Source organism: Pseudorasbora parva, chromosome 17 (assembly GCF_024679245.1).
Source record: "Pseudorasbora parva isolate DD20220531a chromosome 17, ASM2467924v1, whole genome shotgun sequence".
Classification (NCBI taxonomy): domain Eukaryota; kingdom Metazoa; phylum Chordata; class Actinopteri; order Cypriniformes; family Gobionidae; genus Pseudorasbora; species Pseudorasbora parva.
In genome coordinates, this window is record NC_090188.1 from 15,175,706 (window position 1) to 15,193,436 (window position 17,731).

General features: G+C 37.4%; 1 protein-coding gene across 2 annotated transcripts in view; it reads left to right on the forward strand.

Annotated features, from left to right (window-relative positions):
• The window catches only part of atrnl1a (attractin-like 1a), a 324,662-nt gene that overhangs the window by 257,773 nt on the left and 49,158 nt on the right, over positions 1-17,731 (forward strand). The window lies entirely within an intron of this gene.

A 17,731-nucleotide genomic window follows, 5' to 3' on the forward strand; every position in this document is an offset into this window, starting at 1 on the left:
GGTAATTCTTAATTTTTTTCAGCAATTGTATGCATCCACTGAGAGAGAAAAAAAAAATCCTGTACACTACTTTACACTGGAGAAAATCTGATGCATACGCATATGTTTACATCAAATTTCTTTAGAGAAAAGTATATTTCTTTCTATTTTTACCCAAAAGAGGATATTGAGAGCATTAATGATTACACGCTGTAATGTCTTAACCATCCATACACACAGCCGAAGGGCGATATCACACATAAAGTCCAATATTAAGACTCACAGAACTCATAAAACGTATGATGTTCCGGCATATATGTTCCCAATATGACATTGAGATATTTGCTGATCCGGATATTGGATATATTCCTGTAGCTGAATTAAACGCAGATAGGGACATTTTTACATTTTTAAGACAATAAACATACAATTGAATAAAATAGAATATATAAATAAAGAATAAAATATGTTTATAATGCAATGCTAATTGCGCTAGCCTTTATCACAGTATAGAATATTATAAAATTATATCATTCATCATATGATATAAAGACATGTCAGATCACAAAAGGAAGTTGTTTGAAACTGTCTTTTTGAAGTGAGTTTGGAGTAAAAGCATGTCATTAAATGTTCTCTTTTGTTCGATAGGATTTTAAATGCACATAATAAGTGACTCAAATTCACTGCGTTTTAAGAGATGGAGCAGCATTGACTGGAAAACGAATCGATCGATAAAACTCTGTGCATATACGTATTTAATTAAAACTTTGCAATTTCAGTTTAATTTTGGTTAATCATGCAGCATTAGATTAACCTCACATTAAAAAAACACACACACAAGAAACTCTTACTTCACACAAACAATTTGCAATCTCATACACATGCAAAACTGTATTACACATGTGCTACTGTGGTTAAAGGTCCCATTCTTTGCGTGTTTTCGAAGCTTTGATTATGTTTACAGTGTGCAATATAACATGAGTTCATGTTTCGCGTGTAAAAAAACAGTATTTTTCACACAATTTACTTATCTGTACAGCGCTGTTTCCTCTGTCCTAAAAGCGGCCTGATGATTTCCTTGTTCTATGAAGTCCCTCCTTCAGAAACGTAACGAGTTCTGATTGGGCCAGCGCTTCCCGTGTTGTGATTGGACAGCAGCTTAGCGCACTGTGCCCTGAAAGGTCCTGCCTCTTACCATAACGGGGAGATGCAAGCGCTGAATGTGCGCTCTTCTCCACGTGGGAGAGCAACAAGACCACGCCCCCTATTTTGCGTGTTCTTGTGGGCGGAGGGTTAGTCAACAAACGGTTCTAGTGACGTCATTCATGCCAGGAAGTGCAGGGGTGTAGTCCAAACTGGCCGTTCGCTGTAGGCTTTGAAAGGGAGATTCTGTTAAATAAAATATCTCGCTTGGCATTGAACTTTGAGCTTTATAATTTTACAGGTATTATTTATGCTCCAACAGCAACATTTCACACTAACTAAAGTTTGAAAGATGGAATCGCGAAGAACAGGACCTTTAAATGTATTCATCATACAACAACAAAAAAATGCGTGTATATCTTGGAGAGGACCATAGAAGTGACTGGAGATAAGGTAGTTGAAGGATCAGGAAATGATCCCATTCGTGCTGCAAATTGGGTCTCTCGTACATGTGCAGTACCTACCAGACCATCTTTCAAACTAAATGTTTTCTTTCACTGCATTGCCTCCAAATATTTTGAACCCTTCAGAACTCGCACAATGTCATCACTTGAGTTTATCTTTTTTTCCCACTATGCTTTCTTCAATCTTTTTTAATAGAAGAGAGTGAAAATCGCGAATTTGCCTCAATTTCCACATTCAGAGGTTGATTAAACAACATCTGGTGTAACAGTGTGGTCTCCATTTAGCATAATTGTATAATATATGAGTGAATATTCGCTCATTAAGCAGCAAGGCCAAAGAGCAGGGCCATCATTACATTTCATGCATAAGTTGATTGGTAGGCACATAGGCTGCGGATGGATGCTTTCACTGGCCCTGAGCATTTCTCTTGACTTGATCTTCTCTTGCTCTCGTGACTGTTGCAGTTAGAATGGAAATGTTTGTGGTCAAAGTACTTTCCACAGAGATAAAGAAAGCATTTGAGAATTGTACACTAACCTTTCTGTTTAATTCCTTGCGTACATGTTGTAGCAAGTTTACTTACAAAGAAAAGATCACTTCACACCATTTCAAACAGTAATTACTTGATGTCTACTTCACTCTCTGACATATTATTTTTATCTGATTTAGCCAGGCTGTGATTGAACTTGTATATTAATAGCAGCTGAATTGTTTAATTTTATTATGATGACATGTGGTGAGATTTCTTCCTCCATTCGGCCCTATTAGAACTTCTCTCACTTTCAAGAATCTTTTAAATGCAATCTATAATCATTGACCTCATATAAAAGTCAAACAAATGTTTGGTGGTCTGTTATTTATTTGACAGCTCCTTTATATTGTGTCTCATGCATCTGCATTGTGCGGCTGTGTAGGTAGTTTGTGTTGGAAAGGAGCTCTGGGAACATATGCATGGAAATCTGGATGTGCTTTCAAAATACGCCCAAGCCTCTTAGACTTTTTTGCAATATAATTTAATTCATACCAGAAAACTGCTAATTGCTAGAATACCATACTGAGTGCTAAAAGTGTTCTAGACCTGCTGTGCTCAATATCTGGACTGAAGTGTGTGTGAGAAACTTTCATTGACTGAGTTGTCCTCACTGTTACTTCCTGAGCTTTTCAGGTGCAAACAACATCTGCTGTGAACAAGAGCAGCTGTTCCTCTGTTCATCTTTTACCTCTAATTTGGAAATGAAATGGAATCGAAAAACAAACTGTTATTTAAATTTGTATATTTTAAAATAAAATAAATAAAATAATAAAATAATAATAATAAAAAAAAAATATATATATATATATATATATATATATATATATATATATATATATATATATATATATATATATATATATATATATATAATTTATAATAGTTTTATTATTATTATTATTTAAGACTTTATTTATTAGGGCTTGCCCCTAAATAAATACTTGGAATATAACGTATTTCTTAACATGTATTGTATTAAACTAAAGTAATGAGAGAAATGTCGCCCAGTGACAAACGTGTTTTGCCCAACAAAGTAAAAGTACAGATTATTCATAATTTTTTTTTTTTTTTTTTTAAAGTTTTTTTTAATTATTATTATTTTTAAATTTACTCCAGTTTAAAGCCGCACTTGGCTACTTTTGCTCTCGGGGTCCCCCTACAGTTTGGAAAAAATAATGTCCTCAACTACTGTCGTAAGATCTGTCATCCTACAACAGGGGATGCCATCGCGCGTGCATTTGTTGACATGACATCCCTGATAGGCCTGAACTAGTGATGCGTGGGTCGTCTCATAAGTAACCCGCGGACCCCGTATGTCTATTTAATGGTCGCGGGTGCGGGGCGGGTTGTAAAAATATATACAGTGGTGCAGTGCGGGCCAAATAACTTCATAAAAGCGTCCCGCGGGTTGGTGCAGCACTAACAGTTCCCCTGAACACTGCAAGAGGAATTCAAAGTTCTTCTGGCGTCACGTGTGAAATGTCTTCATCCCAGGTAACGTTACAGTCAGTGGCATGTTTAAGCATGTCATATGAATATAATTTCATGGGTTTTATTTTTTTCAAACGCCAAATAATCACGATGCTCACGTTTACAAGCCAGCGTTATTATAGTAGTCTATTGGTTACCGTTTTACAGAATCTCTATGATACTTCAGTTCAATGTTTGAGTGGTAGCTCACCGTAACAAGCATGACAGCATCGGTCGGGCACGCCTCCTTCAGCTCACGCCGACGAGCAAACGCTGGTCCAATGTTGATCCTCGTCCTGCCTTTAATCACATCACTTTTTCGTTTCCTCTTATTACTTTCCTCCAACAAAACCTTTTCTTTCTTATTTGTCTCTGCTGCTTCGGACATGACTATATTATCCGACGAACAAAGTTGGGCTCGCACGTCCGAATTTAAGGAAGTGTGGGTGTTGGTGGAAGTGACGTATATGCCGTAAAGCAGTCGAATTTTGTAGTTCTTTTTGTTCTCGGGTTACTACCCGAAACCCGAAGTTTAAAAGTACGATTAAAAACGATACAGACCCCATCAGGCTATGGCAGACGTGTCATTCAACCTATTGTAAGTCAATTTATCATCACAAGAGTCTTAAAAAATATATTATGAAGGTTGAAAAGTTACCTAGTGCTGCTTGAAGTAATAGTAACCACATTTAAATCTGTTCTTAAAAGTAAAAAAAAAATTAAAAGACACTCAAGTAAATGTAACTTCCCACCTCTGTGGACAGTAAATACAAAGTGTGGATCATTTAAAAAGGGTAACAGATAACCCCAAAAAGGTGAATTAAAACAAACCACCGGTATTACCGGTGTTTTCACACGTCAATTAACCCATGCAAAAAAAAAAATGCTCATAATCACACCACTTTTCCATATGTGCATCCACTATACTGTAAGGATTTTACAGTACACTTTTTAATCATACATAATCATTACTTTTGCCATAAACATGAGATTAGTCTAAGCTAAAGATCTAAGATCTAAAAATCTTTGGTAGGGCTGCCGTCCTACTATTCAGCTTAATGTTATCTGCAAATAAAGACCTAACTCAGCTCAGTAGTTGATAACTCTTTGATTGAGTCGTAAATCAAGAGTGTTGAATTATTGATAGATTTTATAGAAGTGTTCCACTATAAGATCTAACAACATATGTAAAAATAACAAGCAGACAAATCATTGGCTGTCATTCCCTAGATATGCTATTGTCTCACATCTAATTGCAGGACCCTCTATGACCTTGCTGCATTGTAAAAAAAAAGGGGGTGAATTATTAGCATAAATCTTCACATCACCATCCATATAATGTCTATACAACGCAATAAAGCTGATGAAGCCGAAGCCCGGAGCCCAGAGCACCTGCCCTACGCCAAAACATATCTCGCACTGCGTGTGGACTGATCGATAACAGCCCAGTGTTTTTGTAATGCTGGGAGAAATTAATCAATTTCATATGTAATGTTTTAATGTGCTGTATTTACCTCCAGTGGGTGGAGTGAAGATAAAGACTATTTATGACACTTATGAGCTGTCTGACTGGGTAAAGATGATTATTATTCACACACATGCATAAACACACATGCACATTCACAGGCTTTAAAACATTGACTGGGCGGGCATTTTGGTAAATGTACACCAGATTTAAGCAGCACTATATGGTGCAACACAAGACAATAGAATACATTATGATCAGTAATGTTCTACACTTGATGCAGCGCAAATTCCAGACAGTAAACTGTTGCAGCACAATGCCTCACAAAGCGGCAACGGTTGTGCCTGCTGTAGACATGGTGTTATGCTTATCAAGGGTTCATTTATTTGTTCTGGTTAGTTTTTGTATTATTTAAAAACTTTACTATATATTTTAAAATCTAAATAAATAAATGCAAGATGGCAGGTAAAGCAAGGTTATTATTATAAATAAATTATATTATATTATATATTACATATACATATATATACACTATATTGCCAAAAGTATTGGGACACCCCTCCAAATCATTGAATGAGGTGTTCACACTCAACAGGTGTTCCAATCACTTCCATGGCCCAAAGGTATTAAATCAAGAACCTAGGCATGCAGACTGCTTCTACAAACATTTGTGAAAGAATGGGTCTCTCTCATGAGCTCAGTGAATTTAAGCGTGGTACCGTTATAGGCTGCCACCTGTGCAATAAGTACATTTGTGAAATGTACTCACTACTAAATATTCCACGATCAACTGTTAAAGGGTTACTTCAGCGATTAGCATATGGCCTTGTATCAGTAGAAACCCTGGAGTATATTCAAATGATTGTGCTTTCCCCCCTCATATCCCCCTGAGACAAGAGATTTATGCATTTTATTTCTGGAAAAATTCCTCCTATGATGCAAATTGACGATATTTGCATCATAGGAGGAACGTTTGGCCAAAGGCTAAAGACTACAGCCAGCAGAGGGAGCCATTTCCGCATGTTTTGAATCTGCGCATGGGGGATGGGAGATTACACTCAGCTCGCAGGGAGAGCTCAGCTGTCAACTACAGGCACTCAATTAAACAGAGCTATGGTGAGCAATGTAAGTCTTCTAACTTCTCAAATTAATTTCTATGAAAGTTAACCTTGCAAAGGCATGAACTGAAACGCGTGCCAGACTGAACTCGCGTTGTGAATGTATGCTGTTGTGAGTGTAGTCGTGATTACCTCAGCTCTCATCACGAGACCTCATCAGCTCATTTTTTTCACTCCTGCAGTTAGTGCTCAGTGCTGTGAGACTCGCGCGGTGACTCACTCATTATATTGAACAGACACGTTCAGTTTTTAATTGTAGTGTCTTCTCTAACTCAGTCACAGTAATCAAGTTGGTGGCTTTGGGAATGGCCTCATAGGGCAGCGAAGCATTCTGGGAATTGTAGTCTTTCATCCCCATGAGACAAAAATACATTTTTTGTCTTTTCTCAGTCTAGAAGGCACCAAATAAAAAAATAATTTCACATTTCTACTACATTGAGGACCCAGTTTAAATACAGATTCATCTTCCCAGCGCTGAAGTACTCCTTTAACTGTTAGTGGTATTATTACAAAGTGGAAGCAATTGGGAACAACCACGTAATATTTAACATAATATCACGAGCAGGGTCAGCGCATGCTGAGGTGCACAGTGCGCAGAAGTCGCCAACTTTCTGCAGTTCATAGCTACAGACCTACAAACTTCCTGTGGCCTTCAGATAAGCTCAAGAACAGTGCATAGAGAGCTTCATGCCATGGGTTTCCATGGCTGAGCAGCTGCATCCAAGCCTTACATCACCAGGTGCAAAACAAAGTGTCTGATGCAGTGGTGTAAAGAACACTTAATGCTTCAAAACATTTTGGACAATTTCATGCTCCCATCTTTGTGGGAACAGTTTTGGGATGGCCCCTTCCTGTTCCAACATGACTGCGCACCAGTGCACAAAGCAAGGTCCATAAAGACATGGATGAGTGAGTTTGGTGTGGAGGAACTTGCCTTGCCTACACAGAGTCCTGATCTTGTCAATCTAGGAAGTTCATGAAACAAACTTCAAGCCAATAGGTGTCAAAGACCTATATACTACAGTGGCCCAGTAGTGCAACCGTACTAAATTAAACCACAACACAAATTCCACAGATTTGTTGTATTCTATAAAAACTGGCTAATGCACGACATTGGCACACAAAAAAAAGTCATTTTAATTCATAAAATTATACGTTTCACCCCCTTGGTGGAAATTGCCAGACGTTCCCTAGCGCCATGATCGCGAGTAAAAACGTTCACGAGTATAAATATGCAGCTATAATAATAATAATAATAGATTTTATTTATAAAGCACTTTACATTCCATGTAGGTGAGTTTGAATTGATATTTGATGTCGATATACAATGGTTACACACTTAAAACTGATCGTAGTGTTGTGCCTTGTGTTGTGACAATTCCATTGTGTTGAACCAGTTGAAACGAACCAAAACGCAGGCATGTGACAACATCCACATCACTCATTGGCCATGACGTATTTCCTAAACTGCTTTTTGATTGGTTAGAATTTACGTGTGGAAAAATTCCAACAGAAGAGGCAAAGCCAGCAAACTATAATAACACTATGGAGAGACTGTGCGGGCCAGTTTTGTCCCTGGCCATAATCTACTACACTGTGTGTATTTACCACAGTATGCAAACAATACATTTCTATAATGAAGCGCGAAGGCAATGTGAAAACAACGTTCTAATGCACTGCAGATGGCGAGCGCGCATCACTCGTCACTTCAAGCGGAGGCATGCATTAATTATTCTTAACTGACAAGCTCATCTTCCCGAAAATATTGCCAACGATCGATCAGGTAATAATGTCATGCACACAATGTCAGCGCAGCTAACTACGGCAGCTGGTTTAGTCCAAAAATGATCAGTACTTTTGCTGTTGGTTCTGTTCGGTTCACGTTCTCTGCTTTCAGACCTGACCAAACGAACAGCACCAAAGAGGGAAACGAACTCTTGTATTATTCAACCGAACTAAATGAGGCAGGTGTGAAAGCACCCTATAAAGCTTTGTGTCCATTTGTCACTGTGTAAAAATCGTCTTTTCTGTACATCAGTATTCTGTGTATTCGCACTGTGATTACAAACTCATGGTTTTATTTTGCTGTAAACTTATTTTGTAGTTTTCATATGGGAAGACTATTGGGCTATTGAATACTCTCTAATTGATAGCGTTACTGTTTTGTGTATATAGAAATAACCTTCTGAACCTGCTTTAATATAATCCATTCCATGAGGTAGCACATCTCTCTCCCTCTCTCTGCTAGGCATCAGTTACACCCTGCACTCTGGCCAAATGTGCTTGATGTTAGGAAGCTGAGAGTGGTGGGATTGATCAGGGAGATGACAGCTGTAGTCCACAGAGCAGGGACCCAAACATCTGTTCTGAGAGCTGTCTGTCTCTGGACTGCGCTTATCAAAACAATCTCAGCTGTTCAAATACACAGCGGCATCAGTGCCCACTCTCATGAGCAAAAACAATCCTCTCTATTTATGTCTGTCATGCCTTGCTCATCAAGAGACGGAAGTGGGTGACGTTCTCTACACAGATTTTCTCTTCCTCCCAGCAGACAAGATTTTCAGAAGAGTGAGAACTCTTAGATAAATATTAAACAAGTATTTGTAAATGTCTTTGTTGTTTCTACATTCATTTGGAGAGTAACTGGAAAATGATTTCATCATAAAATATATTAAAAACAAAAGTTTTTTTTTTGTTTTTAATTTTGATTAATCACAATATTTTTTAATCGATTGACAGCACTAGCTTTTTTGTTTTCGTTTTTGTTTGGTTTGTTTTTATTTTTTTATTGTTTTGTTTGAATTGTTTTTCTGTTTTGTTAATAGTTTTATATTGGTTCGGTGTTATTTTGTTATTTTGGTTAGGTTTGGTTTATTTTTATTGTTTGTTTTTTGTTTAGTTTTTATTTAGTTTGATTTGTTTATTCTTTCTGGTTTGTTGCTTTTATATTAATTTGGTTTTATGTTTTGATTCTTTCATTTAGTTTGTTCTTTGTTTTGTTTTGTTTTTGCATCTACCTGGAAGAGCTAATGGTGCGTTTAAAAACATTGTTGACATCAAAGCAGTTTGACTTCAAAGTTTGCCTAAAAAATGGCGTGTTTTTGAAGAGGGACTGCCACATTGTCTACGAGTGGCATGCATGTAGTCTTTGAGGAACCTTTTTGGAAGCAGTCATTATTTTTGCATTTCTTCTTGCCGTCGATAGAGGCACAGCAATGGCACATATGACTTTGAAACGGCTGTATGGTAAAATCTATGATGAGTAGAAAGGCGGAGGTTCATTTGTTTGGTCTTTCCATGTCATCTTTCACAGGTTTTGGACACTTTAATCAAATCTAGTTTTAAGCAGTGCTTCGAGCAAGCTCAACACAATACTTATCTCCTGGTTCTAATGTGTGTCTTGTCAGGGTGCTGATTTCTGTCACCTTTCATCTCTGTCCAAAACACCTCCTAGATCGATGATCTGTGAATGGTTTTTATGAGTTGCTCATAAATCCTACAGCTGCCCCAGAGCTCAACTGCGCTCAGAGCAACGTTGAGCTTCAGTTCACTGCACATTTAACAAGTAGCAGTAACAGTAGTTTTACTGTTCCAGAGTCAGTGGGAATTGGGCATTGCGATAGTTAAGTGTATTTATATTTTCCGGCCCACATTGAAACACACACTTCTGATTTATTTGATCAAATCTGGCATTAGTCTGCTGAGCTTCATTAAAAGCTGAACAACTCAATGTGCTTTTTGACCTATAGTTAATCCTTGACTATACATCACTTAACCCTTATGTCTAGGTTAGAAAATGTCAATGTCTTAATAGACTTTACCAAAACTCACAAACCCTACTTAACTGATCCTTAAACTGAACCTTGACCTTAGTCATTTGCAGTCCCTTGAGGTCGAAGTGCCTGTGGAGGGCACTTCACATACATCTGGATTCTACTCAGTCAAGCCCAATATTGATGGCAAAAGGCGATGCTTAGAAAAGTGCACACACAGATCACAGTCTATTATCTATATTAGCAGCTTTTTGACTTCATTTTCTTCCCTGCTTCCACTCAGCAGTTTTGCAGCTCTGAGAGATATTGGACTGCGCCCTGTCTCATGTTCAGCTGATCCTGCATGTTACTGTAATACAGACATTTCTCTGCTGCACAAGCCAGATCCGAACCAGATGTTCTCTTGGGCTACAAAAGACTGACAGGTGAAACTAAATAGTCTCTCATTCTGTTGTCCCTCTGGCACAGGTTAACAAGTCAACATATGCTTGTACAAGGTGACAGAAGATTGTATTTCACATTAATGTAAAGGAGAAGATGTTGAATAGAATATTTGTGAACATAATGAACCATATAGAGATATTCTATGCTTGCTTTTTTATGGAATGATGATGGGGAAACTGTGTTCTTGTTGTTCATGTCCTTTTTGTTAAAGCTTAGAGCCTAATATTTTTTCCACTCAATCGTTAGGGGTCCTTGACCGATCATGCTTATCTTTATTTATGTTAAATAATATATAGAAAATGCAATGTTATCTAAATTAATTACATGATATGCTAATTACAGCACTCAATCACACATCAAGGTCCCTTGACATCAATGTCACCTTTTCTTGCATGTCGAGAGTTTTAACTTTTTAAGAGTTTTAAGGTACCTTGTCAAGTTTATTTATTGGATGATTTTATATTGCATTCTTTTTTAATATTAGTTTTTTTTATTATTTATGTGCACATTATTTTATTTAATCAGTTTATTAATTTAGACATACTAAATGAACACATTTGTATTTGGTGCCCAGATATAATTTGAATTAGATGTAGTTTGTGTTTCATTAGTGTTTGATCTAGGTTACTGACAAGCTTTCTCCATCAGTGCTGTTCATTGCAGTCAAAGATTCATTGGCTTTTTAGCCAATATTAGTTAAAGAGAGTCTGGAAAAGAGCCATTAGCTGATGGGGCTGGTTCAATAGTCTTGTTGTCCAGGGGTAATAAACCTTTTATCAATCAATCGATCCATTAGCAGTCTTAATATCACTCTATGTTTTGACCGTACCTGCGCTATATCTGACCAGAAAAGATAAGAGTGGAGATCATAGTCCTCTCATGAAGGCCTGATTGGTCAGTGTGTGTAATTACTATGTGGACACACACTGTTAATGGATTTAATGTACAGTACAGTATGTTTATTCAGCGCAGATAAGAGACACATGCTTATTGTTAGCCTTTGTAGTAAAATATGAATACGTGAGTGATGTTCAGGTAAAACTCTATTTAAAATGTTTTTGGGTCATTAAGTTTTGTAATTTCCATGTTGATTGATGAGTACTGTGAACATTTATAAGCACAACTTGGACATTGTGTTGTAAATATTTAGTATTTAGTAACTTTAGGTGACAGACACATACTACAGTTGATAGCTTGCCCACCAGCTTTTTAAATGTAAAAAAGTGTGTGTGTGTGTGTGTGTGTGTGTGTGTGTGTGTGTGTGTGTGTGTGTGTGTGTGTGTGTGTGTGTGTGTGTGTGTGTGTGTGTGTGTGTGTGTGTGTGTGTGTGTGTGTGTGTGTGTGTTATATGGGGCATATAACGATACACCTATGCCACTGTTCGGTTTATACAGTTTTAGAGCCACGGTTTGGTTTGCTGTGTCTCACCGCTCTCAGTCATGGTTCATGGCGGGAACCAGCAATAATAACACTAGATTCACTTTTAACTTAATAATAACAACAGCAATACTTTAACTTTATACATTTGCTTCACGTTTTCTTTAGAGCAGTTAGCACACCTTATAGTAAACTCAAATGAAATAAATGCCTCCACTGCAGACTACTACATAGTTGTTAAAGCCACCTAATATAAATTGGGTCCATACCCACACACACACACACACACACACACACACACACACACACACACACACACACACACACACACACACACACATATATATATATATATATATATATATATATATATATATATATATATATATATAGGAATTTTATATTTTAGCCATGAATTTTAGCTAAAAGGAAAGGATTTGGACATTATGATTGGATGTAATGTAAGGTTTTTTTGCAGGCAACATGAATATTGCAATAAATTTGTGTGTATGGACCTAATTTATATTAGGTGGCTTTAACTACTATGTAGTAACATTTTAATCAATAATTTGATACAATGCGCTTATTGTGTACATACGTTGTTACATTGTACTTACATTGTTAAAAATACCTGCATGTAATTAATTAATTTCTGTAGTTACATTTGTAATTACACAGTTGGCACTTCCCCTACACCTAACCCTACCCTTAAACTGACCCACACCTCCATACCTGTCCCTAACTCTACCCGTATCCCAACTCAATATCAGCAAAGGTGTTTTGCAATATATATTATTTATAACGCACTTTTCATTCCGAAGAATCTCAAAGTACAAAGGGAAACAAAGGGAAAAAATAACCAAAAAATTAATAACAAGTAAAAATATAGATTAATACAAACAATCAACCAACACATAATAACAGTTAAAAGCTTTTCTGAACAGAAAACAGAGCTGATGGTGGAAGTCTCTGTCAGCTTCACAGCACACATTGGTTCACTCCATGTTTTACATTTCTCCCAGTGCGAGGCTCTGTTGCCACATATTCCCAATGCGACAGTGTCCTGATTACGTCCTCAAGGCATGTCAGCTGAAGACCAGATGATGGGGATCGCTGCAGCACCATGCAGGAGGCAAAGTTTTCCAGGCACTTCTGTGGACACACCGGGGTCGGCACAGAAGCCGAAGCCGTTCCACGGCCGCAATGCAAGACGGAACAGCGACGCAGCCGAGACTCATCAGCCTAGAAGCGGAGCATCTCAACATCATGCCGGATGTTGATGACGCTAGCCCGGTGCAAACGCAGCCAATCAACCGGCAACCTCAGCCACCATGCAGTTCAAGCCCGAAGGAGACCGCCAGTGAGCAGCCGACAGCGAGAAGAGAGAGCAGCCACAGCGAGCAACATTAAATGTCCTTCAAACCAGACGCAACCGCAACAATTCAAACAAAAACAGCAGGGAAACGGTGAAGAACGGCAGACGGCGAACAACATCCTCTAAATGGCTACCAGCAATCAGCAACAGTCCCAATTGTAGCTCTGACTGTTAGACTAGTCACAAACATAATAAAATAAAATCTAAATCTAAAAGTACAGTTAACATGATTTGTGGGTGGAGAAACCAGTTTCACCCTTTTCTGATCTCTAAATGGGACTTGAACCTGCATGATCTCAGAAATGGGGGAAATTGCAGTTGTTCTTAAGGAATACAATCTCAAGCACCATTAGTCCACTAAACCTTTAGAGCAGTATGCTAAATATGAGAGTGATTTGAATCGCTAACCTTTAAACTCTGTCTGTGCATTAAGAACTGAATATGGTCATACAAGCATGTACTTGCTTTAGGGTTAGGATTAGGTTTTGGTGTAGGGTTAGTTTTATGTATTATGCATAATTTACTTTTATTACTTATAGTAAGTACTTGTAACATTTGTAAAAAGCACACTGTAAAATAAAGTGTTACCCCGAATAACTGCAGCAATAACTATTAGGTTTATGGAGGTAAAATCACATGTTTTTGTCATAACTGGTCCCTGATAGAGAAGTTGGAACAAAGCTTGGCTAGTACCTGAATTGAATCTATGATGGTTGTTAGAAACATACTTAATCTCTAAGTAAACATACTCCATAATGCATTTACAGGCGTGTTTTCATCTAGCTGACCTGAATTGACACCTTATTCATTTTTCAGTGACGATTTCTGTCTGCCCTAGAGATTAGTGATGCTTAAGAGTTAAACCCTCCTTTGTCAAGGAGATTCAGAGTCTTAGGTCAAAAACCCTGAAGAGGCCTGTCAGGAAAAATGCTTTCATCCAAAATGCTGCTGCTCATCAAGAGTGTCTTTACAAATCCTGATTGCCTTTTCTAAAGATCAAAAGGTAAAAAAAAAAAAAAGAATAAAAATGGGGGGATATTTTTAAGATTATTCTTAAAATTCTTAAAGGAGGTAACATTATCCAGGAGCACTGGTATAATATACTGCATTTACTTCTATAGATTTGGCAGATGCTTTAATCCAAAGCTAGCCAGGTTAAAACCAGACCATTCTCAGTAGTAGCTGACTTATGGTCTGGCAAAGCTTCATAGACAAATCATTTCCAAAGGGGCGTCACCAACAAACGATGACGCATGCGGAGTCGATGGAGGAACATCTGAGAATGTTTGTGATTTTGAGGAAGATGTTGCAATGGCTTATGATGACTTTTGCCGTTGTTGTAAAAGAAAATGATTATAGCTGGTGTCCACCGCCACTCCATCAACATTTTTGCAGTATTTGGAAAACCTAATAGCATCTCAGACCGACTGAAACTGAAACATTTTGGATTGGCGATCCGACAGAAAACATCAAGCACTGATTGCATTTGCCCCCATTGTAAGACATTTCTATTGCGATTAGAATGTGTAAAATTGTGTTTCACAAACTTTATTTAAATTCAGTCCTTTCAGATGTGTTAGAACACTTTTAGACTTAAGCATAGTTACACTAGTTATTTATTAAACAATTATTTACAATTTTAACATGATTACCAGATCTAGTGTGAGGAAAATAAGCACAGAAAGGCCAGATCCAGAGCTGCTGTGTGGTGTTAGCACATGAGCACACTTCCTCCCCATCCTCCTCATCAAAGTACCCCATGTAATCCACATCTGGTAGCCAAGTGTTGTTCTTTGCTCGGGATTTAACGCAAAGGAAAAGTTTAAATCACTTAAAACAGACGCAATAGATTAGAACGAGTGATAATCGATGGCGGCATGCTGCTTCACCGTCGCTGCGCTATCGTCATCGTATCACAGCCCGCCCCAATGTTTCTGATTGGTGCCGTGATTTTGACGGATTAGAAATGGGCTTGAATGGGCTCTTTGCCAGACTACTTGTAGAGCAAATCTAAATTTGCCGGAAGTTGTCTGGGTTTTCCCAGGCTTATCCAAAGTGACTTCAGAACTGAACCCATGACTTATATGGGTACATCAGGCATAACGTTATGACTATTGACAGGTTAAGTGAATAACGCTGATTATCTTTTCATCACAGCACCTGTTAGTAGGTGGGATACAGCAAGTGAACATTTTGTCCTCAAAGTTGGTGTGTTAGAAGCAGGGAAAATGGGCAAACTTAAGGATTTGAGTTTGACATCGGTCAAATTATGAAGGCTCTTGTGGGGTGTTCCCGGTCTGCAGTGTCAGTGTCTATCAAATCAGTATCTATATATTCTATTGATATGGTGTATAAATTAAATATTAGCCATTTATGTTTTTTTATGTATCTTCCTGAATTGTATTATTCTTGAATTCCTAATATTTGTCCATTTATATGTAATTTATTCTAACACAGAAGTGTGAAATAGAAAAAGATTAAATAGATAAAAGGGATATTACAAGAGAAATAATGAAAAAAATGCTATATCTTTCAGAGACAGGCACTTTACACATAACTGCGATAAAGGCTATTTGACAGTCTTTAATCTGTGCTCAAATATGTTGTTTTGCAAAGCTTTATTTTTGCCTAGACTGTAAGTAATTACGCTGTTCATCAACAACAGATGTCTCCGTTGAAGACGACACGGCCCTGGGTTGAATTTGCATCATCTTCCATAACTGGCACAGGGCATTCATATGTTGAAGCAGGTTTTGATGGCAGTTGGTTTTGCGTCCGTAACTTTCTGCATCGGTGAATTTAATTTCTTTCAGCACTTCCTTAAACTGCCTCTGCCTCTCCATTAAGAGTTTCTCTTATTTCCTAATGACAGCTGTGTTCCTTCTCTCCCTTCGTGTTTTTAATCAATAGCTTCATTCTCACAGAGAACCGAAAAAATCAATATTGGATTTGGAGCAAACAGTTTCTGAAATGATGGGCCGTGTAATGTTTCATGCTTGTTTTTCTTCCGCACTTGTGAACCGCCCATGTCTGAAACTCTGAAAATGCATTCATCTTCACTGTTAATAGCAGTGGAGGGAGTGAAGGACACTCCACCTTTTGTTTTGGAGGGGAGAAGTCATGGCTTTACCGAGCGTTATAGGGAGATGATTAATTTGTTGTTCGTGTAGACCATAGGCCGATCTCTCTACCCCAGAGCCGTAATAGGATCGTACACTTACTCTCCCTCTGTCTCTCTGTTTCCTTCTGCAATTAAAATGGAAATTTGGCAATGGGCCTCGGTGGCAGGACGGTCCTTTTTATACCCAGGAACTGGCTAATGAATCTGTCTGTGGAGTGGAGCTTCACATAACCAACACAATGAGCTCCCCTAAGACCTTGTGCTGTGCACTACTGGAGGCCTGGAGCATGCTGGGAGGAATGTTGGAGGCTGAAGTGGAGAGGCAAACTCCCTAGTCCCTACAGTTATATATGTTTTTCAAGCAGTAATTCAAGTGCGGTAACACTCTCTCTTTTGTATTCTCTCGCTGGGAACGTCACACAGCTGCAGAATTCTGCTGTCAGTTCTGGTTTAGCGCGCTGTTTAGAGTTAAGCTTGGTTAACATAAAGTTTGGTTATGCACATGACGGCTTTGTTCTATAAAAGCTATGGGTCTCTATGGTCGACAATTGTCCTTCTAGTTTTTTGTGATATCTTTTTTTGCGCCAGTGCTTTATGTAGCTACAGTACTGTATATACCGTACATTTTTCAGGGATTCCATGAATGGATGGTTTGCCTAAAAATTACTTATGTAATCTTTTTCCCCCCTCATGTCATTACAAACCTGTATGACTTACTTTCCCCTGTGGAACACAAATTTTCAGGATAAAACTACATATCAGGACAGCCAGTTTCTATTTCATTGTGAGGTTATTTTTGGTTTATCTTTTCAATTTGTGAACTGGCTGTGCACTGTTACTGTGTTTATCAGAGCCAAAACTTGATTTCAGTTTTTTTTAATGGTTGGCCTGAAACTAATTTGATTCAAAGTTTATTAACTCCATACTTCCTTTAAAACTGAAATCACAGAGATTCTAGTAACCCTTTGCTGGAGAAACAAGAAAATCATACTTATTTTGAGTTCAGCTAAACAAGCGGCTCTATCTATTTCAAGGTACATGCAATTTCATATATATATATATATATATATATATATATATATATATATATATATATATATATATATATATATATATATATATATATATGGCTTTAATTAATGACTAAAATTCATGGCTAAAAAATAAAAATATATACATACACACATACATACATATATATATACCTGAAAAGTGGTATATATATATATATATATATATATATATATATATATATATATATATATATATATATTTATACCACTTTTCAGGTATATATATATATGTATGTATGTGTGTATGTATATATTTTTATTTTTTAGCCATGAATTTTAGTCATTAATTAAAGCCATTCAACATTACGATATAACTAAAAGGAAAGGATTTTGACATTATGATTGGACGTAATGTAAGGTTTTTTTGCAGGCAACATAAATATTGCAATAAATTTA